Below are 27635 nucleotides of genomic sequence, written 5' to 3' on the forward strand. Positions count from 1 at the left end.
TTTGTTTGTTTTAAAGTTTCTGCGATGATTGTGATCTGGCAGTAAGAAGACAGATCCAGGTCTCATTTTATACAATTGTTCTAATGGGGAAATTTTGTAGAGTCCCTTGAAGCCAGTGATGAAAAGGACAATGTTCCTCTGTCATTACACCACACCAAATGCCAAAGAAGATCAGAATCTGTCCTGTGTGTTTAGGAAGAACTCCCCCTGAAAATTAATTAAGACCTAGGGTTTTAAAATGTCACCAAAATATATATACTTAAGAGATAAAAGGAAAAAATGACTTTGAGGTTACAGTCAACACTTAAGTTAATTTAAGTCAATTCTGTTTATTTTACTTACAGGCAGCGAGAGGTATCAGATTTCAACACATCACACACCTGCATCTTCAGGGTTTGTTTGCTTTCCATCCCATGACTGCATTCAGTAGACAATAGTAACAGTCAGTAAGAGCACGATATTTTCTAAGCTAAAATGAATTAAAATCCACATCTCAGTTTCTAGAGTTTAAGTAAACATTAGAGACCATGGCGGAAATTTGGGATACTGCAAACAGCCCATAGTTATGTCCTCAGGTTGCACCGAAACCGCATTAGTTAACGCCGATGCATGATCAGTAAGTGTTGATGTTCACCGTTGGGCTGCTGCTGCTGCTGAAAGTCAAGTTGTCACCTTTAGGTTTGCATACTCCTACTTTAACATGAATTAATGGAAAATTCAAAATTTTTTTCAGGGCACAAAAAATGTCAGGAAGTACTAATAGGTTTTTGTTTCTCTTTCCTCAAATTGCTTATATATGACGCTTGACCTCCTGAAGTCAGTAAAAGGACTTTGTTTTTATGAAGCTTCAGATCTTCCCTTTGAGTGTACAAGGGCTTTTAGACAGAAGGGTAGAGCATAAAGGTTCATACATGTGGACATTTCCACAACTGTGTCTATGTACATGCAGGGGGCTGGGCGGGACCATGAAGAAATGCTCTTGGCTTTTGTTTTCATTTTGTTTTTTATCCAAGGAGAGGAAGCTTTGCACTTCAGTCTGAATGTAATTCCTCAGTTCAGCTTTAAGAAAAGTTATGTAAAGAATAACGAAGCTTGGGATAGAAACTGTAAGGTTTTCAATGCGTCTTCTGACTATTTGTAAGTAATTGAGGTCTTTTGGGAGGAGGCTTCCCTCTATTTATCTTTGCTTTTTAACTTGAGGTTAAGAACCTAATAAATCTCTCCAAATAGTCCCCCTTTACCTCATAGGCATCTTGAGCAGTACCGCTGAGGTTCTGTGGCATGCAACTAGCAACTACCACCATTACAGCTGCTTAATAAAATTACCTGAATGCTGTCTTTCTGCTTTTACTGTTTTACCATAAATTAGTTGACAATTTAAAAAATAGCTAAAAGTAGAAAGAAAAGGTGCTGTAAAAATGCTGACTATAAGACCGTAAGGAGCTTCCCAGGTACTGGAAAGACTTTCCAGGAAGATACATAGGAAGCTTCCCCTGCTGGGAATTTTTTTTTTTAGTTTCTTTAAGCTGGGGATTTTATAAGTGTCTCCTTAGAAGGAGAAGGTTTGTTTTCTTGGCAGGAAGGGCAGGAGATCAAGTCCTCTAACACCCATGATGTTCAGGGATCAGTAGGGCAAAGCAGCTAGAAACCTCCCCTGGCCTCCCAATGAAAAGCTGCCTGACTCTGGACTCCCCTGACTGTTGGTATCACAGTCTTCCTCGGAGACATGCTGCCACCAGCAGCTAATGGCTTGGAATAGAAACTGATATTCCCATCAACTGTCTGAGAGATGCCGTTGGAGTTTCACGCTCCTCCTGCTGTAAAATATTCCCTCCGCTCTGTACCTCGGGCTCTTTTTGCTTTGTGGAGCTGCTACAAGCATCTTGGAAGAGGGTGTATGTTCACCAGCAACCTTGCTCACATCTTCTCCTGTGATGGGCATTCAGAGCTTTCCTTTTCCTCCAGCTATCATGTATTCATCATTTGAAGACTATAAGGCCCAAAGAGAGAATACAATTACACAGAAGTCAACTTCAAAAGCAGAGCTTTTAAACTATTTTTTTTCTATATGAACCTGCCATGACTTGTATGGAAGATATTTTCATTTCCCAAAATGGAGAACAAAGGAGACAAGAGGAACAGTTGCAGTGGAAACACGCAGTTCATTTTCCTACATTTCAGTTTAAAAACAGACCAGGAACTAGTTACCTTGAATACCATAATTTCTCAATCTTCTCACCATAGCCAAAGAATATTGCATTGTTCTGAAATTTGGCCCAGGGTTTTGTTTGTTGGTTTCCAAATAGAGAGTAGTGATGTTCAGATTTGAAGATTTTAGGTTCATTAGAAAGGCAGAGCTGTGACTACCTGTGTCTGGCTTTCTGTTAAACTGAAATGTTTGAGAGACTGATGCTTTCCATCTCTCTTTTCCTCTGTCTCTCTTTGATTCTGTTTGTCTAAGTCTCTTTGGTTTATTTTTTGCAATTTCATGACTGGAATTTAGCATTTCTTTTCCAGACAATCTTTCCTTTATCCAATAGCAAGCACACTTTCCACTCTCCACACACACACACAATTTGTCGTGATGAAGCATCCTCTGCAAGCTCAGACCTGGCTCCTTATTGCTAACACCAGCTGTTGTTACCAAGAAAACTGGGGAATTTCCAGGTGAGATGTGGCAGATTTCAGCATTGTGTTTCAGCTACTGGATCTAGTAAAAGTTTTAGACCCTGATAGTTTGTTGAAGATGCTCAAAATAGAAGGTTGAAGAGGACCGTTTATCTAAACAAGAAATAATTGCAATATTCAAATGCAGGATTTTATTTTAGTCACCCCCACTTGAGACCTTTGAGTTTTATGTTGCTAGTAAAAAGAATCTGGTCGTTCTTTTACCCCTCTCTTTAAGATTTTACCTATGGCAGAAGAGAAAAATAAACATCCTGAACTTTTTCCCACCTATTCCACAGTTACTTAAATTTTCTTTATTGGAAGTTAGCTGGGTGGTCATGTGGGAAGATATATATATAAAAAAAGAATAGCTTAGATGATGGAGGATGCTAAAAATATTCAGATGTGTACAGAAAGGCAATTGTTCTCGTTGCCTCTAAACCTGCTTGATCACCACTTGATTCTTAGTCTTTTATTTTTATTCCTAGATTACCTGAATGTTTTAGTACCATCAATGATGGATGATATTTTTCTGAATCTCTTTTACCTCTGCTATGCGGTGAAGTTCAGCCACTCTGTACAAAGGTTATACCCAGTTAAAACAGCCTGTTAATTATTTATGAGACAGCAAGAAGACCAATGGGACTTTCACTTGTCCTTCTGGAGAAATAATGAGACCATTACAGTCTATTTAACACCATGAAAAACAATATCCACAGGTGACCTTTCAGAATCATTGCCAAGTTGGATTTATGGCCATCATGTACTCTCATCAAGTAAGAATATCAAAGAGGGGCTTAAAGTTAAATCGGCACTTCAAATGGCCACAGCGTCCTGAGGTTTGATAATAATAAAATCTCTTCATTTTATTTTATTTAAGTGAGTGAATGTCTCTCACAGACCAGACCTGATAGCTAGTGTTGTTTTTTTTAAGTTCTGGGAGCCTACTGAATACTTTGGGTATGTGCTTTGAAATGACATAACGATAATGGCTGAGATATTGCCGTGTCTGTTAAAATGGTCAAAACATCTGTACTTGAAGAAAAACTCCAGCACTCCATTCCTTCAGCTGCACAGTCCCTGAAATCAACGCTGGGTATTGAAAGACTGAATGCCTTTTTAATAGTGCCTAGGCCACTGGTATAAAAAAATTGCATACTACCATCACCTCCCAGGGATGAGAATTAACTTAAAAATAAAAATACATAAAATTTTGTTTACAAGTACTAACTAATTCAAAAGAAAAATATGGTTTGCCTGTCCTTTATGGTAGCAGATTGTACTGAGGTAGATACAATTTCAGTCCTGATCCCTAGGTGGGTTTGAAAAGACATACACATCTATCAGAATGGTGACTATAGGAAGAAATAATAACTTAATCTAAATGCTGTCACTGAACAAAACAGCAGCATGTAGGACACACGCAGCTGTGAAACTGCAGATGGAATAACAAGGAAACAGAAGCTAACTGCGTATCTTGAAACAGATGGGGCATGTTCCAAGCAGCTGATTTAAAAAAAAAAAAAAAACAAAGGAAAAAAAAACCAAGAAAGAAAAGTTGCATTGAACTACTTAAAATTGGTTGCTTATTTTTAAAAAATTAAAATAATTCGTGATATACAGTTTCAAGAGGTAGGCTCAGTCCTTGTCTAAAGGACTGCACAGCACCGTGGCTGCAACTTCTTCATGTGATAAAAGAGCATGACCCACAAGCACCAGCGCCACAGGAACTGCTGGGGAAGCCACATCTGGCATCCAAGGAAAGCTGAGTGCAGGCAGAGGCACAAAAGTAACAAGATGTTTATTCATCTTCTGTCGTGAGCATCATATTCATGTGCTTTTCTTGGCCAAAGCGGTAACCTTCTGTCTGTCTGTCCCTTCCTTCTCCACCAAAGCAGTGATAGCAGTTTTCTCCTCCCTTGCAGCAAGGGAGAAGCTTTCTTCATTCAGCCTCTTGTTATAAGAATTGTTTATCCTTTGATGTCACAAGCCATTTCGTCACATTGTCTCAGACTTCGGATATGAGCAACACTGACTCTTTTGTGGAGCTTCACCCAAGAAGTCTTCTCCTCTGCGTTAAATAAGCCATCTGCCTACACAGCTGCTCACCTCCAGCTGCCATTGCTGCTGCTGGCTGTCATGTTCCCAGCTTGCCACCCCAACCCTCTCCTGCATCACCACCTACCTCTGCCTCAGACGGGGCCAAATCAGCCCATCAGGAAGGGTTGTGAAACATCAGCATGTGAGGTCCCTTCCAACCTGTGATCCTGTGATTCTCAATAGTGCCATAGCCCTAACAGGCTCCACAAATTCCCGTTTGCGCTGCCTGATACTGTACTAGCAATGGTAGTATTATCTATAAATAAAGATACAAAACTTCCAAAGCTTACATGACTGCAGAATCAGCAGCAATTTTTGTGTCTCTTTTTCATATTGAATACTTTCAAGACCCTCACACCTCCTGGAAAAGAGGTGTTTACTGAGCTCCTACTCAGAAGGCGCTTCACAAGGAACGTTCTGAGGATAGGATTACCAGATTTTGCTTTAGGGCAACAGAACCTGTATTCCTGTTTGCCTTTCACAGTTCAGAAGCTAGAACAACTGTATATCCTCCCCTCACTCATTAGCAGTAAGGAAACTGTAGGATTAAGCATGGTATAATCTTCCCCTTCCTCTACTTACTTTTAAAATCCTTGAACTCTCTATTCTGGATTTCTTTTCTTCTTTTTTTTTTTTTTTCTAAATCCCACAGTAAATCAACTGGAGACTATTCACGAATCAAATATTAAATGCTTTAATATCCAAGATCACCTAAATCCTGGGAACAATGTTGGCCCGTTTCCAAGTCAACAGCCCGTAATCTGTATATTTTTTCCCAGTTCACTTTCAGAGCTCTATTAAATTCAGTGTAGTCTGGTGGTCTTCTACAATTCAGTATTTTAAGTGGTCATCAGGCATTTTTGAAAAAACAGCATGAAGTAAAAAGATGCTTACTCGGGGTTTTTTGTCATAAGTAGTGTATTTGTGGTCTGCTCTTGAAGCCCTCCCACATTCATCCTCTCCTTTCTACCCCCTTGATGAATCTGATACACCATGTCAAAAGCAAAGCCAATGTTTGAGGAATAGAATATCTCTCCAAATGGTTTCATCTGAGTTTTCACTTTGGGTCTGTAGAGTACCTGCTGACAGGGAGCAGATTCCTCATTTCCTGCTATTCAACATACAACTGGATCGTAAATGAAGCTCTTGACATTGCCTCTGTTACTTAAATCTGGCTGCACCCTCCCATCAAGTGATCTCTTCCTCAAGTCCTCATTTATCTCTTTCATATTCCACTTTGAAAGAAACCAAGCTTCCAGGGAGCAAAGTACCAGAAGGGAACCATTAGGAGAGGATGTTTGGGGAGCAAATTATTCACACAGACCATCAAGTTTTGTCTATTCGTTTTTATAGGTTCAAGACAAATGTTGATCAAAGAGTGCTTCCTTTCTACCCCCAACCCCCAAACTACAGCAAAAACAATTTATAAGGAGAAACTGATTTTTGGAAGTTTCTGCTTGTTTATTTTGGAAGGACCACCACAACATGTAAGTTCTTCAGAGGCCACTCTTCTTCAAGGCAACTTTCTGCCTTGCTTATTTAAACCAGTGTTCTCACCAAAATAAAATTCCGTGTATTTTTGATCTGCCAGAGTTTGCTTCTAAAGAACAGGGAGCTATTCTGTCCAAGCAGGAGCAGCCACCCTTTCTTCCTGACTAGCAGATACGTGCTTTTGATAATTGAACGCAGCTGTTCTCCTTTCTGCCCCTTCTTTAGCTTTTGAATTAAATCCGACTTAGAAAGATGCCAGTGCCTTCAGCAGGGATCCAGAATATGAGGAAATGCCAACTGGAAAGACTACCTTTGCAAAGGACAGGTACTGTGTGACCCCATTCTTAAATCACTGCAGAGAATGTGGGTGTGATTTCACAGGAAAGTGTAATTTCAACTGCCTATATTTTAGAGTCTAAACGGATAGCTGGAATTTCTTTAAAAGAAGGTCTTCCATAAGTGAGATAGCCTTCCGGTCTTTTGGATGGAGACATCAAATTCCTTTGCCAGTGGGAAAATGCGTATGAAAAAGACTTCTATAGGCATCTATAGACACCTCATCTATTACCTGCCAGCATGGCTGCCCTCATAGAGATGTCCAGGGAGTAGAAGTAGGGGAGTTCTCACAAACGATAGACCCTTGGATCTACATGGCCTCTCCCATACTATCATGAAATTGTTAATGCAGGTAAGCCACCGAATACAGCCATAAAAGGGAAGGTCTAAAATGGACTTTAAAACTTACTGTTTGTTATTTGTAATGTCACTGGTAAACACAATTTTGTGTTTATACCTTCACATTTAGATGAGACTAATGTGGACCTTGGGCTTTCATAAGCCAATGCGTATTTCAGCATTGCAAATTTTGGGAACATGCTCTTAGAACAAAAGATAGATTTCCTATAAATACAAATAGATATCTTGTAACAGCTAATGGAAAGCACAAAATTAATATCAGGAATTAAGTCTCAGGACAGTTAATAATAACAATAGCAAGACTTCAATAAAGTAATACCAGTACTCAAATTGTGCAATTCTTCAGAGATATGCCAACGCAAGTGTGACTGACAAGGGCAGTGGAAGTGCTGTAACTTCTTAAAATGGATTTTAAATTAAGCAGATAGTTTCATTTTCTCAAGCTACAGACACAGGATCCAGTAGATAATGCTTGAGGCATAAGCCCAGATCAAATCTCACTGCAGCAGCAGTATACAAAGGAGCAAAGAATAAGCAGTCAAAAGCATGCTGACCATGCATTGAAGAGAAGGTGCTTGAAAGCCCCTATTTACCGTTGTTTCAGCCAGGGGTACAGTTCTCTGTGTACGGGTGATGCAAAAATAGCACAGGATTTTAAATAAAAATTAGCCGATGTGCTACAGATTAACTGCACTGTAAGCATGTCTGCAGTACTCTGTGGAGTGAGGTGCAGTGTTTCCTGAGGCAGGAAAAAAAAAGTCATTACTCCTTCAAAATGACACATCATCCAATCTAGTAAACCAGGATGCCCAGAATTTTGTAACACTGAGGCAGGTCTGGCTCAGGCACGCCTACATCACGTCATATAGGCGTTTGCTGCTGTACACGTGCAACACGTGTCCGTAGTCCTAAATTAAAACTCTTCCACAGGTAGTTACTGATAGTTTTACTAGGTTAAAATCAGCCAGGGTGCCTCACATCACTGCTGGCAGAATTTTGCCCCCTGAATCTGGAAGCAAGTTCTTCTGTAATTAGAAATCCAGGAAGAATTAGGGTTGCCTCTGAAGTATGAGGAGCTTTCACAGCAGCTGCCCTCACGCATTTATGGACATCAGTAAGACTGTACAGCTCTAGGTGAGGATAGGTCACAGCTCCTGAATACATATTTATGGGAAGAGAGGGAAAATCTGTGAATATAACAGCAGTGCTTGGCCTCTGCTAAAATAAATGTTCTCAATGGCTACGAAGGATGCCAAATTGTGAAGCCAGAATTTCTTTAGGGGAAATAAACATTTTTCCACTGTCTTTTTTTTTTCTTCATATTTTTTAACAACCTTTGAGAATCTTTTGGCTGCAGCAGCAAAACTGTCTACAGGAAAAAAAAATAAATTACTAATTCCTTCAGTTTACACTCTGGCATAAACTTTTTAAACCTTGACTGTCTTTATTACATTCCGAATTAAAGCATTTCTGCTGAATGTGGTGATTTATTTATATTTTTGTTGTTTCTGTTGGCATTTTATGTTAAGACTTTTTTTAAGTACTTAATATAAAATAAACTCACATGCAGATAACTTTGGAGCAGTGCAGTACTTTAAAAACCACATGTTTACAATAAAACAGTGAGAGCTTTGAAATCGAAGTTAAGCTCAGGATGAAACTAGGAAAAAAGTTAGAAAGGTTTCTGGGCTCATGAGTTTGATACTGCCCAAGTTGGGCCAAAAGTCTTTTCGCAACAAAAATTACTTAAATCTGGACTTTCCCCAGTAAATCAGTGAAGATACTTCATGTATGCTCCTCTCAAGAAAAGCAGAATCAGGGCCTCTGTTCCCACTTTTGGTTTAGGTAATGGAAAATCCCAAAAGCTGAAGAAATTGAGCCATGTGGATAAAAGACAGCCATCTAAGACTGAAGGTTTTCATCCATTCACTCCAAATGGTTTTTGTTGCCTCTATCCTTGGTTTCTGTATGCTCTGACTTCATATGCTTTTGCAAGGGGTTTTGTAAGCGAGGGGAGACTTTAAATAAATGTATCTTACTGGCTGCATTAAAAATATGAAAGAGATGGTATCATATCAACTCTGAGCTGATAGGGAGCAGCATTTTTCCTCCTTACGTTTTTGGCAGATTTGTATTGTGTTTTGGTGGTGGGAAAATGACACACGAATGGTAAAGACAAAAGCATCATTCATTGGTAGCTGGATCTTTTCTGGAAAAATATAAACTGAGCTAGTGTTTTCTAAAGATCTCATCTTGCTTTAATTATACCTTAATTATGTTTTAACAAGTTAGTCTGTGAAATGTAGGAAAAAGTTAGGCAGGTACCAGCTTTAAAGATGTCCCACATTTTTAAAAATCTAACAGAATAACTAAGAAAAGGCATATTTAGTGTGCAACTTGCCTCATTTTTAGTTACCATTGCCTGGTCCATCCAATTCAGAGCTCAGTGACTGGAAGCTTGGCCTGTGTTTTCTGTTCTGGCCACTTGAGGGAAACAGTCTGTAGCTGTGGTCCATAATTTTTGTTTTTACACTAAGGAAGTAAGAAAAATTATATTTGTTGCAGAACGTTTTCCAACTTTACTTCAGCATGAAAGACATCACAAAGCACCGGCTCAGAAATAAATTACTCCCTATATACTAAATATCCAGGAAGGGAAAAAAAAAGTTGATAAATGAGAGTCCTGGGAGTTGCTAAGTGAGGTCCCTGCACACAATTTATGATCATGCACTCTTGGACTTCAGAATGATTAATACAGCTAATTCTCAGTAGAATAAGAGCTGTTTTAGCCCAGGAGAGAACTGTACGCTATTGTTTATAGAAGCAGATAACATCAAAGTGGCCCACTGCTTGTGTTAAGCAAATAGAGAATTCTGGGTCAGTGCAAATTAATCCTAAAGGAGTTAGAAAAAGTTCTTAATGACTGTTAGATCAGTGTGTTATCACTCTTCATACAACTGAAAATGGTAGAACTGTTAATGAGAATTACAAATGGCCTTGCTCACCACAGCATGCTGGCAGCTGTCTATTAGCACGGTCACCATTAAGTCCTCTGACAATCTGTACATATGACATTTGCGAATGAAGTGAAGAAGATTTAGGCAATTTTCTGAGATATTTAACCATCTCAAAATGGTCTTTTGCAACAAACATGCAGAGTGTTCTACGCTGCAATTAGCTGAGTGGACTGAGAGCCTTAAAACCCTCATCTTCTATTCATACAGTAAGATCTGGTTTACAAAAATAAATTAATTTAATTTACACACAAAGTCACGGGGGGGGAAGTCGTGTTGGTTGTGTCTATTAAGCTGCACTTTCTAGTTCAAAGACAAGGAAAGCACACAGTTTAGCTTTATTTAGAAGGAATAGGTTTCATTTCACAGACTGACGGTACCGCAAAGTTAACTACAAATTGCCTTAGGAACATTATTTTGTTCCCTTGAAGTACGAATTAACAACCAGACCACAAGAAGGTCCAGAAAATAAACTTCCTTTATTTGTTTTTAGGAGGTCGTTTGGGTTTTATAGGTAACGATTTGTGCACCTCTGAACATACCCCAACACCTTATAATTCTGTTCCTGTCCCCCTGACGTGATCTACGCACCACATTAAGGGATGGGGCAGGGCTGTTGACAGGAAAGGAGTGGGAATAGGTTGTAAGGGTACAGTGGCCTTGTAAGCTGAGGGCTCATTAGCTGTGCTGGTGGAACAGAAGGGCAAAAGCCTCCTCAATCCCCGTTGGCAGGCCCATGCCTGTTTACAAGTCATCATAAAACAGTATGAATACACACTCTGTGGACGACTTAACTCTCCCAGTATAGTCACTGTACAATTATTTGTCCATTAGATTTGTTTTAAAATAAATTGTTGTTTCACACAGGATCGTTGCACCAAAATACTACTTACATAATTGTTAGGTCTTCTGATATATTGTCCTCCCGTACAGCTGTTGTCACTCAGCAAAGTTCATACATACATTTCAGTGCTTCTCAGAATATTTGGCCATGAAAGCAAACCCTTTTCAGATTGTGGTAACAGCAAAAATAGGTTCCCCCCTTGGCTTATAGCTTTCCTTTCTGCCACTTCTTTTCTGGGGTACAACTTTAAATATGTGGATGTTCGCTGATGTAAGCCGAGGATGTGAAATACTCCTGTGTGTATACAGAGGGAAAATATTTGTCCTGCAAAGGACACCAGGTCTTTTTTTTCCTCCGCATTGATACTCTTACATGGGAGAATTCTTTGCTCAGGGGATGAAACAGGGCAGAGCTGTAGCAGTCTTGCTTTCTTCTAGCATCAAACTTCCCTGAAGACCTCTGAGATCGTTTTGTATGTATCTGGGTGGGGGGTAACCCAGATCCCTACGTATACTGTCTGGGGTAAATGAGCCAACTCTTTAGTAACACACAGAGGGGCTCTAGGCATGTGCCAAAAAAACTATGGTTGGTGGGAAAAGCGGCCGACTTCCGAAATCAATAGCTTCCCAAAGGAGAGTTTATTAAGGGAAAAAGTCCCCCTCATACCAAATGAAAACATATCTTCTCTTCCTCTCTTTAACCCTTCTCGCTTAGTTTGTTTTGAGGAAGGTAAGCACCTTTCCCTTTCACCCGTGGTAAATCAGTTACGTGACCAGGAGGGAGGTTACTCAGAGTTGCATAGGTAAAAATTGCACAGCCTGCTGCCTTTGTCCTAGGGAAAATGTCCGTAGGTGGCTGTCATGCCCACTGCCCCATCACTGCTTAACCAAAACATTTGTATTTAATTTTTTTAATCTTCTCACAGAAGTCTGTCCCTCCTGCCCTTTAATCAGCCTTGATGTTTCTCTCTGAACTCCCTCCAGTATGTCTACATTTTTTGCTGGTATGTATCTGGAACTAAACACGGTGTAATGAGTGCAGAACAGAGCTACAGTGTAATGGGCACATAGGAAAAAAAAAATCTGCATCTTTGGACCGGGGTAACCACTGTCTAGCAGAGTTAATTTACAAAGTTTGTGTTTGAAAAGGTAAAATACGTTATATTTCATTTGCAGATAAACTACTGAAATCTCCCACCTCCACTCTAATTCCTAGCAAAGAGAGGAACAAAAGGAAACTACCGTGAGTGACTGCTTGTGTTTCAGCTCTGTCTGCCTCTCAAAAGACCACTCACAGACCCCTTAAAATGCACTGCAGACTTTCTTGGTGCCTGGCTTGTCCAGTTCACCCTTTCTAGCATCATACCAGTAATATGCTGTGCAACTGGCCACTCTGACAGCTTTCATGATGCCGAAGTTTATGGCAACTGTAAATCTATTAAGCCACAATTTGCACTTAATAAAATGAAACAGCAAGTAGTTAAATGAAAGCTCAATCCTAAACTGGAGAACATTTTTCAGGAAAAGTCATTGAGCCTGCCGTTGCTACTGCTGCCTTCCTTTGAGAAATTCAATCGTGCTGATTGAGGAAACCTGGAGAGAGCCGGCTATTCCTTCCTTCGGTTCGTAATTGCCCTGTAGACCATTTAATCATCTGTAGATGAAACAAAGCCTGTGCTGTGGAGTCCCGGAAGGGCAGGCATGAGCTTATCAAACGCTTCCTACCCACCGAGCAGAGCTGGGAGCTCATCCCGGTGCCTCTGAGCAGCCCTGCTGTCAAAGCAAGGAGCTGAGAGGAGACTGGCTCTTCCTGCTGTCACTACGCCGGCCTTCCTGCCTGCCTTGATTTTATTACAGTAAAGTCTGCACAAGCCAATTTTTCAGGAGCGGGCTTCAGAGCAGAGAATGAAGGTCTTTCTGCCAGAGAAGGCAAGCAAGCACTGAGACACCCGCCAGGACAAGAGCTGCTTGATGCTGTCTTGACAAGATGAGATAAGCACTGAAAGCAAGGATTTACTGGCTCCTGTAAAACATATTTCTCTGTCAACTTTAAAATGTCATTCTTCATACCCCCGGCTCTGTCAATGCTCCATATTGTGGTGTTTCTGGGTGACCAAGTGGATGGCCTTGTTTACAGATGAATAGTCTGGTCAGAAACCATATGCCCAGTTTCATTAACTAGAAGAAAAAAAATAAAGCCTGGCCAGGGGAGGCACTGAGAGCTCGAAAACCTGATCCATCATACTAATTGGTTTGGAATATTAGCCTTTAGTTGAGATTTGAAATCCATTTCCTCCTGAATATAGGCAATTTGCCTAACAGCTCAGGCACTGTACACAACCACGTAAAGCTTGACATGCTGCCCTCGACTCCTAGCTCGTATTTTCTGGAATACACCGAGAGAATGCAGCACTTAAAATAGAGTTACAAGAACTGGCTGCTCCTGGGAGGGCATCTCTGGGCACGTACCTTCCCCCCTCCTGAAATCTTCATCGGGAAGAATTCTTATGATGATTTTTAATTCACAGAAAACACTCAGTGCTGACTAATGCCTGCCAATTAAGTTCAGCCCATTGAATCAACAGTTTCCTGTTACCTGTTCCTTCAGGTAGAACAGCGACTGATACCCCTGCCCTTTCCCAGGCTTCTGTGCAGGGACCTTTCCTGCCTGAAAACAGTGGGGACACCTGTTTCCCGAGCACGGAAGGCCAGCACCTGAAATCCTAGGAATGGGCCCACTATTGAGAAAAGGGTGCTTGATAAGGCAGCCACTGTGATAGGCAGCGGAAATTTGATGATGAAAGGAGATGCCTAATAGATTAATCTGGTGTGATTTGCCAAAACACAGGGTTTTCTGGAAGATTATCCACACTCGCAATAGGAAGCCCTTTGTTTTGTAAAAGTCCCCACTTATCATGGTATTCTTTATCTCAACAAGAAACATAATGGTTTACTTGTTTACATGCATGGCAGATATATTCAGAGCCGGGCTTAGGAACTGTGAACTCCTTTTCATTTGAAATGTTTCCAGCAGGCAGGTTATTAGCTGAGGGGGAACAAGCAGTTGGACACACATAAAATTTAAATCTGCCTTGCTTAGATTGGCAAAAATGAATGTTATTTCATCCACTGGGAAAATGTTTTACTTCCTGCTCAAATACTTTTGGAAGAAAATCACAAGCTCATTTGTAGCCATCATATATGTATGTATATATTTTTTTTAGAGTTAAGTGGTATGTCTACAGAAACGTATTTGTTACCATATACCAGTTATTTTCCACTAATATTAATTATTTTATTAGCTTGTCTTTACTTCTTCAATTTTACTGTGCTTACTATAAAATGTGACTGATGGCTTTACATTATTTATACTGAATGTGTGGCTGGAATCTAGCCCTTGATGTACCTTGGATAGAACTGCTTTGGTTTCTGGAATTGATTTTTAAATACCTTACACATCCGGGACTGCAGAACTACCAAAGCACTGTGTTCTTGAACTCTGAAAATAAACAAAAACTACCGTGTTAGAAAACAGCTTTATTGAAGCCCTTTTTAGCAATCTTACATCAACAGAGTTTTTCATGGAGTGCAATATTAAGCTTGCTGGATACACAATGTACACGCTGTACAAAAGCGTGCGCAGCAATACCACGCGCTGTATTAAAGGAGCTGGATCACAGGAGTTTGACCGAGTTATTTTTCTGTGCCTCCCAGCAGTAGCATACTGTGTGTACCATACAGGTTTTAAATTTACTGCAGAGGCAGCCAGTTTCCATATAGTAATAAGTACGAGGAGGGGGGGTCACTTCAAACAAGGCTAAAAGAAAGGGAAGGCAAGTAAGCGGGCTGCTCGCCCCGATGCCGCAGGATTAGTTATGTGGACCTACCTCAGCAATACGCTGCAGCCAGCACAACAGTGGGGAAGGAACAGAAGTTAGAAAGCGGGGGGAAATGGGGCTGGAAATCTGATAAATCCATCAAAAAGAATAGATCTCCGAAGATTTGTCTGTCTAGACCAGTGGACGGCTACAAACGGGAGTTAGTGGCTCATGCAAATGGATACAGTGTAATGAAAAATTACCATGGAGTAATGCTTGGCATAGACAAAGGATTTTATTTTACTTTTAGGACATATTTTATGGTTTATGAAGACATTGGAAATCTACTTTCTGTTTTCTTCTTCCGTATTCATAGTTTACATTGCTTATTTTACAATGTGTTCAGGCACACATTGTACTTTTTTCTGTCTACTCCAAACCTTCCTATAGTTCAAACTGCACTTAAAGCCAAGCCCTGCAAATCAGCATAGTCAGTGCACAGCTGAAACTGAGGAGTGTGGGGAAGGTCTTCCGAATTTGCTTGGAATTAGTGCAAAATCATCACGATCTTTGCAAAATTTCTTCTTTGGGCTTGCAGTGCCCACACAGTGTCCATAAAACCCTAAGGCAGCATCAGCAAGCAGAATCAAATCTCACACACACACACAAATGAAATAAATAATAATAATAACAGTAATAATAGTACTACTAATTATAATATATTCCTTTCCAATGTAATTTCCTCATGTTAGGTTTTATACGTTTCACGAAAGTGTTTGAATAAAGTCAGGTGCTGGAAAATAACAGCACTTTCTGGCCACAATCTATGGGACTACTTTCAGGGGAAAGACCTTAGCAAAACCAGAGTGACAGCTATACTCTCTTAACTGTAGCAGTAGAGAAAAAACATAATTTCTTAATGTGTTTCTTGGCACTTAGGTTTTCCTTCGCATTTATTGAAACAATTGCACTTCCAGTGCTTTCTATATTTTTAATTTAGGCAGTTGATTAAAATATTCTAGCAAAGATGAGATGATTAAACATTTAGCCTTTTAAAAGACCTTGCTTCCACTACAAAAATGAAAACATCTCTCATTAGGGTAAGTATGGTCAGCCTTGTTTCATGCTATGGTTTCTCACTCCCTATCTAAAGCGCTCCTTGATTTTCAGGGGGGTGAAGGGTCTTGAGGGTCTTTGGGTTTTTAGAATTGGTTTGCTTGTTGGTTTGGGGTTTGGTTTTTTTTAGCAAAAGCATCACACCCATTTGTTTGCTATTAGAAGCTGATGGTTACATCACCAGACACTAAAAATAGGGTATTTCCTTTTGTATAAATACTAAAATATTATGTCTGCTAGGACTTCTCCCTAAAAAGTACCTTCTAGGTTAGTCAAGGTTCTGCACGCACACTCATGTATGACCTATGGCATTGTAACCCAGCCTCGGGGATAAAATTTGCCTGGTGGTATTAGAATATTTTCATTAGAAGCTAACTTCTACTAATCACTTTTGTTCTTATTATTATTTTAACGTCAGAAGCAAAAGTGTCTATCCACATCCCAAGCCTCCTGGAAGAATATGTGCCTATGAGTAAAGGAAATACGACACCAAACTGAAGACGTGCTGATGCACCATGAAGGATGTGGCCTTTCTGATGAGCCACGCCATAGCACAGTGTGCTCCAGAGGAGTCTACAGCAGTGTTTTCGGTCAGACCAGAAGCGCATTTCTGAACAAATCTCCTGTTTTTCCCCATTCACTCTGCTTTGGTTCACAGCACAGAGTGGTCTAAGAGCATATTCAATTAACATTTTTTGGGTGGAACTAAGCCAGATGTGCTCCAGGACTGCACCTAATGCACTCCAACTGCTAACAGGTAGCTAAGCGGTCCCAGAAGCAGGCACAAAATAGAGCAAAGCAAACCCCCTCTGACACATGCCTGGTCCTCAGCACCAACAGATTTGCTCCACTGATCTGCTCATACCAGTCTGCACTACCTGCTACTGTACGCATAGCTTCTGTGACCAGCACTAATTTTGCCATATGGAAGGAAGTTTATGTGAATAAAAACACAGCGGTGGATTTCAGAGCAGATTAAGGTCTCCTGGCGCAAAGAGAAGCATTGCCTGCTGAACGGGTGGTTTGCTGAGAGGCAGGGCTTCAGCTGAAGGAAAGCGTCTTGGTAGATATACGGAGGAAACCCTGACACTTCCACGCAGGATTGTTTGCTCACACTGCTACTTCAAATCTATCACTTATCATTACAACAGACATCTGTGAGCATGGCTGAACAAAAGAAAACTAACTATTTAAAGTCAGTGCCCTGTGTTCTTGTGAATATCCATCACAGGGAAATAGCTCTTAAGAATGAATGAAAAGACTACAGGGAAAAAAAATGACATGTATAATGGTAAAGTAGCAGGCGATAGCAGAGCTCCTGAGAGTGACACAGGCCCTTCAGCATTTCTGGCTTGCCATTAGAGAGGGACAAGACAGACCTTTGTGCCTGGAAGCTCACGGGTTGCTTTTTTGCTCTAGTTAGGTCTAGTAAAAGATACCAGCTCTCCTTACAAGCCTTGACTCGGTTGTAAACTTAGATCATCCAAGCTACAACAACAACAGGACAAACTCCGCATAGTGCAAATGTAATTTGCAGGGTCAGCATGAAACTGATCCTAGCTCTTGGATGAAGAGAGAGCTATATATGTTGTGTCACATCCATGAAGCTGCCAGCACCTGCTAAGAACCTTCAACACAAACTGAAGCCAAAGTGAGCTGAGGTCACGCTTCAGGCATGCCAGGATGGATGAAGTCATTGTGTTCAGCGACCCTGGCTAAATGCAGTGGTGATGCATACATATTGCAGTACCACAGTCCTCTGTCCATCCTCTGTTCCAGTTGTCCTTGGTCCTGCTTTATGGAGGATATGCAGGAAAGGAGCCTTTGGCTGTATGAAACAGCTACGAAATTGTTTTCTACATTGTTAGATTAGGTGCAGGCTTTGTATGTATGGCCACAATTTAGCCCATCATATTCTCAAGGTTTTCCAGATGTTAAATATGTCTTAAATTCACCTTTGAAACAAATGTGTGAAGTATGTGTTATATGTATTCAGTTCTACTGATCTCCCTAATAGGAAGACAAACATTGCAGCCATCTTACAGAAGGATGGCTTTGGCATGTCAGCTCTCCACCACTGGATCCGAAGCAACAGAACATTTATTGTTTTCAGGTCTCTGAGATTTTTTAAAAGAAAATCTCAGATTTTTGGCAGCTGAAAATAAGAGCTTTCAATTCAGACAAAAGAACTGTTGTTTCTGGTACTCGTCCAAAGGATAAAATACAACATAAAAAGTAATATACTTCTGTCTGTACCTTAATGCCACTGAAGTGTGTGCTCTAATTTTGTCCTCCTCATCTTTATCCATGGATAGATTTGTCATCTTTTGCTTCTTTGGTCATCTTCCCTGTACCACAAGAGGGCATGGTGTGCGACAACCCTCCACTCCCTCATTTGGCTATACACATCCAGGAATTAACACTAGCAAAAGGTCATCAGACCTATAAATTATTATGATCCTTGTGTAGAAACTCATACTCTTTCACATTAGAGGGACAGCTTCCATTATCTAGTTCAGTGTCCAGCATACCAAAGAAGTAAATGCAGCTGTTTCATTTTGGAGCCAATAGACAGTTTCCATCATCAGTAGCAATATGACAACTGTTTGATTCATGCTATCTGCTTGTCCCTTCTGTGTGTCTCTCCTCTTTCCTATCCATGACCTACCCATCCTGTCCATGGCTCATCACGACCCGTGAAACCAGACACAACTATTTTCATTTATTCTCTGGAGGGGAGTCACCTTCATGGTTTCAGCCTTGTGAGACTCTTCAGTTAAAGCCAAATCACCCCTGGACAAAGAGATCCCTCCATCTCTTCTCTAATCTCCTGCGCAATGCACAGAGCAGAATGATCTCGGTTGCTTTCTGCCAGTTCAAACAAAGGCTGATCAGGAGGAATAAGCATTCCGATTGCCATCCTTCTCTCCCACACAAACGATGATCATTTATAGCAATTTACGATAATACAGCTTTGGAAAATATATATTGGAGGAGAAAGTGTTGTTTTAAGAGCTATGTGGAATTTTCAACGTAAAACTAAGAAAAGCACAGGCAATTTCTAGTGGTAAAATATTTAAATCCCTGCATATTTGACAGATTATTCCACATGAATGATAATGATTTGTTGTAAATGTCACCATAGCAGCTACATATAAATATATACAGTCTAGTCTGACTCAGAATAAAGCAAGGTTTATCTTTGTTACCTGGTTCGCCACCAAGAATAGAAACATCCCCTTCATGTTTTTGAGAAAGAAGACCCAAGGTTTGCCTTTCTCTTTTTTTTCTTTCATTTAAATAGTGAGAAAATTGCAATGCAAGCTAGCCAGAAAATGTTGGCAATTGCACGTTGGATAGACTTGAGGGGTGAAATCTGAGAATCTCAGAGACAAAGAAGAAGGACGTTGTGAGGAATAAAAACTGAGACTTGGTAGCCACCCTCCTAGAGATGGTAAAAAAAGCCATGAAAATTAATTAGGTTGCCAACGGATGAGTTGGAAAAGGAGAAAGGGAGCAATGGAAGAAGAAAGCCTTAAGATGACACTGAAAGGCAGAGGAAGAGGAGAAGCAGTGAAAGGAGCAGGAGGAAGGGCAGTACCGAGCGGCTCCAGCAGCATTAGGAAATCAGAACTGGAAGCGTTTCAGTTGTCCAAAGGAGCAAGTGACCACAGAAGAGCAGCGATGGAGAAGCAGCAAGGGAAATCCACTTGGAGAAGGTGGCAATTGCCTCGGTGAAAGCACTGCAGGAAATCTGGTGCAAAGGAAGACATGTGAAAGGGCAGCCCCTGAGTCCCTGAGTCAGGGAGTGAAGAGGAGGTGGAAAACCATCGAGCCCATGAGGGAACCTCTCCGTCTGCTCTGCACATGGTCATCCCCACCTTTGCCCCTCTGGCACAGGCCGAATGGAGAAGTGATGGCCCTGATCACATTCCTTCACAGAGAAATTTCATTTCTTTAGGCCCATCCTGAGGGGGAAAGAAACATTTTCTTATATTGTTGTGAATGTTGATCTCATGCTGAGAGCAGGGTTTGAACAAGCTCCTCCTTGACTTAGGCTGTTTACACCATCCATGTGAAGGCATTTGAAGGTAGTGCCTAAGTTGGGGTTTGGGTCTCTCCAGCTCCCACACAGTCAGCAGAATAAGAGAGGTTGCTCCAGACAGCAATTCAGGGTCCCCAGCACAAGCTTCTTTTCTTGATTTCCCTCAGGAAGCCACTATTCCTCTCTCTGGCCTGTACAGAGGACCTAAGGAGTCCAGCTCTCAGGGGGACAGTGCTCCACCGCCAAGTCTCCCAGGCCAGCTCCAGATTTCTTATGCTGAAAGCAAAAGCTATAGGTAAAGAGAAAGTAAAAGCTTAACCTTGTAAGTCTACCAGGATTCTTTATTTCCCTTTTTACTTTCTTGAATGGGTCATTGCCTAAACACTTTTCATTCAAATTAAAAATGGTTCGTACATCAATCGCCTGTAAATTTGAAAATGCTTAAAATACATAAGCAACATAATGGGAAGAATTGTAAAGAAAATGCATGCACTTGGTAGTGAAGAATATGAACAGAAGTTAACGTGTTGTCCTTTAAAAGAAGCTAATGTTGTATGCGTTGGTGTGGAAATACCATAGATCCTGTTTCAATTAAATGAGTTCATTGAAAGAGCCATAGCATGAAGATCGAATGGTACTATTTATTGAAAGTGATAAATTATCCAAGAATTTTGGTTCATAAACATGAGATTCAATGTCTAGGAAAAAATGTAATAACTGCCTTAGGTATATTTTAAAAACAAGCTGTTCTGTGAGTAGCTAACAGAGCCTGATCCCTGTATGTTTGTGTCTTATACCCTCTATATGTTACTACTGTATTAACCCTATTCATCTCTCACGCCCCTACCTGATAATCGTTTTTGGCAAGAGAGGGCACAGCCGAGAGAGAGCCATGGGTCTGCTGGTGAGCTGGCCAATATGTGGCCATGGGCGCTCGTCATGCATCTGGCTGTTGCCAGGCAGAAGCAAAGCTGGCTTTGCCAAACGGGGGCCAAGTTACCTGGAAGAACAAATAGGTTTTTTTCTCTTCTATTCAACCACAAATTTTCATGGCAGTTATTGGAACTTAATGATGTTTGGGAGTTCTCCTCCCCTCTCAAATGTGGTTGAAATTGGCCTGAATTTTTGTGGGGACAGGAGTGGGTAGGGGGGAAGAAAGAGAGAGTGAGAGAGAAAACAGGGCTAAATATAAAAATGTTTGGATTTTTCCAGGCCATTTATCCTGGAATATTAGAAAATGTAACATGTAAAATAATACCAAGGGGTTTTTCCACTAAAGACACAGAGTAGCACACATAAATTGATTATTTTTATTTTGATCCAGTAATACACTTTCATACACATTGACAGCTGCATTTTCTTCAATTCAGAGTAGACACTTTGAGCTCTGTATTTTTCATCTCCCAGAAGGATGGACAACACACTAGGGAGTCATCTGGCCAGTGGGGGGGAAGAGCACTTTCCAGTGGGTGGATTATTACAGAGATAAGTCCACAGCTGTCTGAGGAGCACATTGATAGAACCACATCTGTTTGCATCAGCTGAGGATCTAGCACTTATCTGTAGTAGTATGTTTCCCAAGACAGCTTAACTGATTTGGACTTAATACTTGATTACATGGTTATTTTAAGAACTCCACAATGGCCCATAAGAGAAATCTTACCACTGCCAGTAGTCTTGTCTAACTTGTACTCTTGGTCCTACAACTACTACTGATACTGTGATTTAACACACTACAGGGACTGTTTTTAATAGTCTGTGCCACTGTTTTCACACTTCTCATCAGTAAAGTTATTTATCATTTTTGGGAGTTAAAAACCTTTCTTTAGAGTAACCAGGGTCAAAGGCTGGTCCACAGGCATAACTGACAGTACCAGGGGTTGGAATGAAATTCAAGTCCTACATGCTAATGCCAAGGCCAAGATACAGTAGGTTCAGTGCAGCACCTTTTGGCATTCTGATGTCATGGATAAATAGCAATTATTATTTTTGAGAATATTATCCACCCTTGAGTTCATATTTTCACACTGGTTTCAATTCGGCTTACTGTGTCTTAATTACAAATCTGTCCTCTCTTTTCCATGCCGATCTCCATGGCATCCGATTAAATGCTACGGAGGTACAAGACACCAGATCAGCACGTGACAGATGAGATGCAGATGCATCTAGCGAAGGCTTTGCTGTTATGTACGTTGTAATTTCTAGTTTTCATCAAGTGTCACTCAGAGGAAATAGGTTTACACACATAGACATTTGTCTCTGCCTTTCCTTGACCCCATCCCCCCACCTTTATTTCTTTACTTTCTTTTGCTGTCTCAGTATACCTCTCCTGTTCTGTTGTTCTTGTTTCCTTACAGAAAGGCACCATTTTATATGTTTAGATGTCTACAGTGAAAAAAAGCGAAAGAAAATGGATCAGTGTAAACACTGGCTTTGCAGAGAACTGTAATGGGCAAATGGCCAAGGGAATTCTGCTGCAAAGTCGGTGAAGAAGCCAAAACTTTTAAATTTCACTGCCGCCAACACACATCAGCCTAACGTTCATTCCATCAGGAAAACCATGGATAACTTAGACATCTAATTACATTGACCTTCAGGGGTGATTTTTACTTGCTGTCACTCCAAAGCCAGCAATATAAACTCTCAGAATACGGTCTTAGTGCCCATAGTCCCCTGTTCTCATTTTTAAAAGCTAACAACAGTGCATCTGTCCGTAGTCCAGATCTCAAGACGCCAAACTTTGCTTTCCTTTTTTTCTTTTTTGTTCCCACAGGAATGTTGGTGGATCCATGGATGGGGCTGAGAGTTTTGTTCAGATCAGCTTTTTACATATACACTGTTTCAGAGTGAAAATTTTTAAGAATCATATGTGTGGAAAATGAACAACTTTATTTATAGGGAAATCACTGTTTTGTCTGTTCTTAACTTATTACACATTCTGTTGCTTTCTGAATATATCACATGGGCTATTGTACTCCAAATACTCTTTGCAGACATCTACCAACATAATAATCAGTTGTGTTTACATTACAATCAGACTTGACTCATGCCTGTAAAGTCATTCCATTTTACATATTTACACACAGACTTTCTCCCCGCTCTTTCCCCCAACAGACCACATAAAATGCAAGGAATGGTTCATAAATTCTGAAGTGAAATCTGCGAAAGTTGCAAAATGTCAGGACAAGGCTGCTGCATAAGGTAGAAGAAGAACTCGTCATCGGGATTAGGAGGTGGTCATCTGTGGACCACCTCTGGAGGAAGAGCTGGGGTACTCTTGGGGCATTTTAGCATTAGAAACAGGATGCAAAATGGAAACGGCGACCCTCAGGCATCCCACATCTCATTCGAGGCTGCGGACCAGGCAAGGAAAAAATGATTTTTAAGAAATGGCAAACGAGAGCAAACCTCCATTGCATTCATGTTTTTCATAGTGGGTTAAAATCACTGCAGGCAAATGTAAGGCTTGAATGCGCAGCTTCAGGAGCTAAAGCTCTGCTACCTGTATTCCAGATGTCAATCGGATGGATTTCAACATGTGGAAATTATGACTGCAACTCTTGCCTTGTGTGATCGGGTTTGCTTTTGCAAGTCTTTCAAAGACAGGAATTTTTGAACAGGAATTTTTCATGAAATTTGAATGAAATACCATCTGGATGCAAAAGGACATCAAAGAGGCAAAAATTGAAAAAGAAAAAAATTACTTCAGGTACAGACAGTGTCCAAAACACTTAAATCCCATGTCCCTAGTGCTGCCACAGTGCCTGAGTGCCTGATGTAGAGGAGCTGATATTTTTATTATACAGCTCTACAGCAGCCCTACGTGATGACTTGAAAACTATGGAAAAGACGTCACCCCCTCAAACACTTCCCAGTCTATCTGGGAGGCCAAGTGACTTGACCCGCAGTACAGCAGCATACTGAAGAGCCTGTGCCATTTGAAGCACAAATGGTCCCCCTTGATTTAAAGTAAAGCACTAGGAAGAAAAATCAAGCAGGCAAAGATCGCAGGAGTTCACAGGAGTGTGAATTCAGTGAAAATCACCCAGCAGTTGAATTTAATTGGCATCGCAACATTGTTTTGTCGGGTCTGATAGTGACTCACCATGCTAAAAATCTAAATGCAACAGTACAGTAAAAGCACATGCAGTCAGGAAAGGGATCACCAAAACCTCACAAGGAGGTATCTGGCATGGAAGTGCTAAAATAAACACTTTGCCAAATACTTGTTGGCAAGGACAAATGTTGTTGTTTTCATTCAAGTCTACAGAATGAAAAAAACCCCAACACTCTAGGACCTGTTATTTGTAGCCGTGTTTCCCCCGTAAACTTTGCCTGTGTGAAAGGTACCATGCACATTGTTTATTATCAATTTAAATTGGTGAAGTTTAGATTTTCTTCCACTCTGAAGCGACCCCTGAGCGTACCCTGCGTCAGAATGACTTTAGATGAAAAGTAGAAGTATAGAGTTTAATAACACAACCATCACAAAACGATAACCGATTTACGCAAAAAGCCATGATAAAAGCACGTCATAAGATCGTAGTGTAGCGAATCTATTTTAAAAAATTAACACCCTTGCAGCAGATTATCTTTGTTTCTGCATTCTTTAAGTATTCTGATTCCAAATTTCAAAACTTTCCAGTGCCAGTGACAATCTTAATAGAGTCCAATTAGTTCCACAAGGCACTTTCTGATGCACAAGCCCCTGGCTTGATTGCGGTGAATGGTGGGTATTTCCTGTGTTTAAGCCCACATATGGATCGAGTAAGGCAGTGGCAGAGAGACTACTGTTTTCCTTCACTACATCTTCATTTCTTTTTCACAGGCTAAGCCTTTTTTGTTTTTCCTGGCTCTGTTGTCAAAACATTGACCAGAGTTTTGGCTCATGACATTGGAATACGAGGCCAAAACAATCCTCTGGAAACCAGTGTGGCAAAACGTATTTTAAATCTATACATTCACCATTCAACCATGGGAGTGACCACGCCCACTGCCCCACTCTGTGGTTTAAAAACAACATGGATTTGCCCCCAGAACGGTTTGATTTATTTGACAAGCTTTTTCAAGCTGGGTATATCAACATTTAAACTGTTCTGAGGCTTGGCTTCCTACGTCACACGTACAGCAAGTATTAAAACACACTCTAATCATTTTCTGCCTCTATTAAACTAGACAAGGTGAACGCATTGTGCATTCTGCAGGATTTCTTTGAAAACCTGTCAGTCGCTCCAAAGACAGACAGGCTACCCTGATTCTTTTTTCTCCCCTCAAAAGCATACCTTTTAAATAGTATCTTTTCTACATCCTTTTTGGGAAATACATCATTATAATCACCCTGTAAAGCTGATTCCTGCTCCTGACATACAAAGGTCCAATGCGAAACCGTAAAAGAAGACACGTTTTAAGGGATTCTTCAGAAAATGTAGCATAATGCACGAGTACCCTGTGTCATTGTGAAATATCTTCCTGCATTGTCAGGTTCCTGGAGGGATTCTCTTTCCTCAGGGAATACAAACAAAAACCCGTCTGTAAAACCGAAATCAGGACAAGACCGATTTTGCACACGGGAAAATTAAAGTATAGACATGGTGTGCGGTAGATTAAATAATCTATCCAAACAGACTGTAATAGTTTAAGTACTAGGATGCCGTTCCCCCGAACCAGAATTCCTGTACGATTTACTTGCCGCTTTTTTCATTCCATCTTTTGCATTGGGTACCACGTCACTCAGCCGGGCCTCTGTCAGCGTAGGTTGCACGTGATCTACTTAATGGTCACCTACAGAAATATATGCCCAGGCACGCAACAATACGCCGAGACTCGGGGCGAGTGGTGGTCCTACCTTGAACCGCCTATAAATGATCCTTGTGACATTTGAACTGAGTTTAAATATCCCACCTGGATTTACTCCCACACTGCACAGCGGGAAGCAAAGAGCAGGCCAGAAAGTGCCTTTCGTCGTTAAATAAAACATAAACTTCTGAGCCGAGCCTGTTTCATTGTGCGTGCTGCAGAAAGCTTTACAAGGGGGGAAGAAAAAAAAAAATATATGTTTGTGAACGTAGCGACACGTTTTACGGTTTCTCTTTCATCTCGCCCAGCCCCGGGCTCCCCTGCCCAATTTCCACCCGGGGTGAGAGGGAGCGGGGGAAGCGTGCCGGCTCTCACCAGGAGAGAAGCAGAAGGCATTCGGGGGGCGGGGGGGGGGGCACCCCGCTCGGTGGCCGCTGCTGGCGGGTGTCCCGACGTCCCGCCGCCCCCGGGGCCTCGGCGGCCCCGCCCCGCCCCGCCCGGGGACACTCACCTTTCCGGGCACCTCCCGCCTCCCCGGCGGCGGCGGCGGTTTTTCCTCCTCCAGTGTCTTCCCCTCGGCCGTCGTGAGGAAAACTAACCCCCCCAGTGCTGGATTTCTAGTGGCTAAATGCGGAGACTTTAAAAAAAAAAAAGAAAAAAGAAAAAGGGGGGGCGGGGGGGGGGGGTAAGAGTAACATGAAGCAGCGCGTCACGAACCCCATAAACCCGAGATGCGCGAGCCAGCGGGAAGGGGAAGGGGGAAGGGAGGAGGAGAGGCTTGAGAGTATCAGCGCGAATAGCAAATAGCTTCGTTTTTACTCCCAGACACCATAACTTGTTTTTACGATTAGTGATCTGTTTAAAGATTTGTCCTGGAAGTACTTGATATTGGGTTACAAAAGGTTACGTTAATTGCATTAAGCCATAATGACCCATGAAGGACTGCAAAGACTTAGAGAAAAACCACGCTTCTTCCTTAAATAAATAAATAAATAAATACAAAAGAAAAGGAAAGGAAAGGAAAAGGAAAGGAAAAGGAAAAGAAAAGAAAAAAAGAAAAGAAAAGAAAAGAAAAGAAAAGAAAAGAAAAGAAAAGAAAAGAAAAGAAAAGAAAAGAAAAGAAAAGAAAAGAAAAGAAAAGAAAAGAAAAGAAAAGAAAAGAAAAGAAAAGAAAAGAAAAGAAAAGAAAAGAAAAACATAAAACCAAATCAAAATAAAATAAACGCACTAAAACAAAACAAAACAAACCAGAATAAAACAAAACAAACCAGAATAAAACAAAACAAACCAGAATAAAATAAAAATAAAATAAAATAAAATAAAATAAAATAAATAAAATAAAATAAAATAAAATAAAATAAAATAAAATAAAATAAAATAAAATAAAATAAAATAAAATAAAATAAAACAAAATAAAAACAAAATAAAATGAAATAAAATAAAATAAACCCAGCCTAAACTAAGATAAGGTAAGATCAACTAAAGTAAAACCAGCCCCACAAAAGCCAGGGCTCGGAGGGCGGCGGCTGCCGGAGGCGGCGGGCAGGGAGGGAGGCAGCGCCCGGCCCCGGCGGGCTCCGGCCCCGGCGGCCCTTCCCCCGGCTGCGCCCCGGAGCCCCCCGGCGCCCCCGCCCGGCCCCGCCGCGCCGGGAGGCCGCGGGCCGGCCCTGGGCGCCGCCGCCTGCGTTACGGGGCGGAATGAAATGTGTCGACTAATAATCTATAGCCTCGCTCGCAGGGGCAGAGCGGGCAAACAAAATTGTCATTCCAAATGAAAAGAAAACACTATTTCTTACAAGTGTTTAGGAGGGCGCACAGCGGGGCATATTTTCTTTCTTACTGGCGAGAGTTTGTAACCGGATCCCTGAACATTACTGAGAACATGAAAACATGAAACAAAAGTATTGATCCAAGAATTCGCAGAAGAAAAGTATCCAAATACACACGGGTTTGTCTAGGGTTTGGGTTTTTTTCAGGTTCCATCAGACGCGCTCGGGGGGCGGAGGGAGCTGCGACACAGCCCTCCCGCGCCCCGTGCAAACAAACGCA

General features: G+C 41.2%; 2 long non-coding RNA genes across 2 annotated transcripts; one reads left to right on the plus strand and one right to left on the minus strand.

Annotated features, from left to right (window-relative positions):
• Window positions 1-314: 314 nt before the first annotated feature.
• On the minus strand, window positions 315-11479 carry LOC135311897 (uncharacterized). The gene is made up of 3 exons (XR_010371441.1): window positions 10862-11479; window positions 9356-9486; window positions 315-1990 (listed from the first exon to the last, which is right to left on the minus strand). It is a non-coding gene; the product is annotated as an uncharacterized LOC135311897 (long non-coding RNA).
• On the plus strand, window positions 11148-14455 carry LOC135311898 (uncharacterized). Its single transcript, XR_010371442.1, has 3 exons — window positions 11148-11284; window positions 11738-11815; window positions 11988-14455. It is a non-coding gene; the product is annotated as an uncharacterized LOC135311898 (long non-coding RNA).
• The last annotated feature ends 13180 nt before the right edge of the window (window positions 14456-27635 follow it).

The sequence above is a fragment of the Phalacrocorax carbo genome, chromosome 2, assembly GCF_963921805.1.
Source record: "Phalacrocorax carbo chromosome 2, bPhaCar2.1, whole genome shotgun sequence".
In the NCBI taxonomy this organism is placed as follows: domain Eukaryota; kingdom Metazoa; phylum Chordata; class Aves; order Suliformes; family Phalacrocoracidae; genus Phalacrocorax; species Phalacrocorax carbo.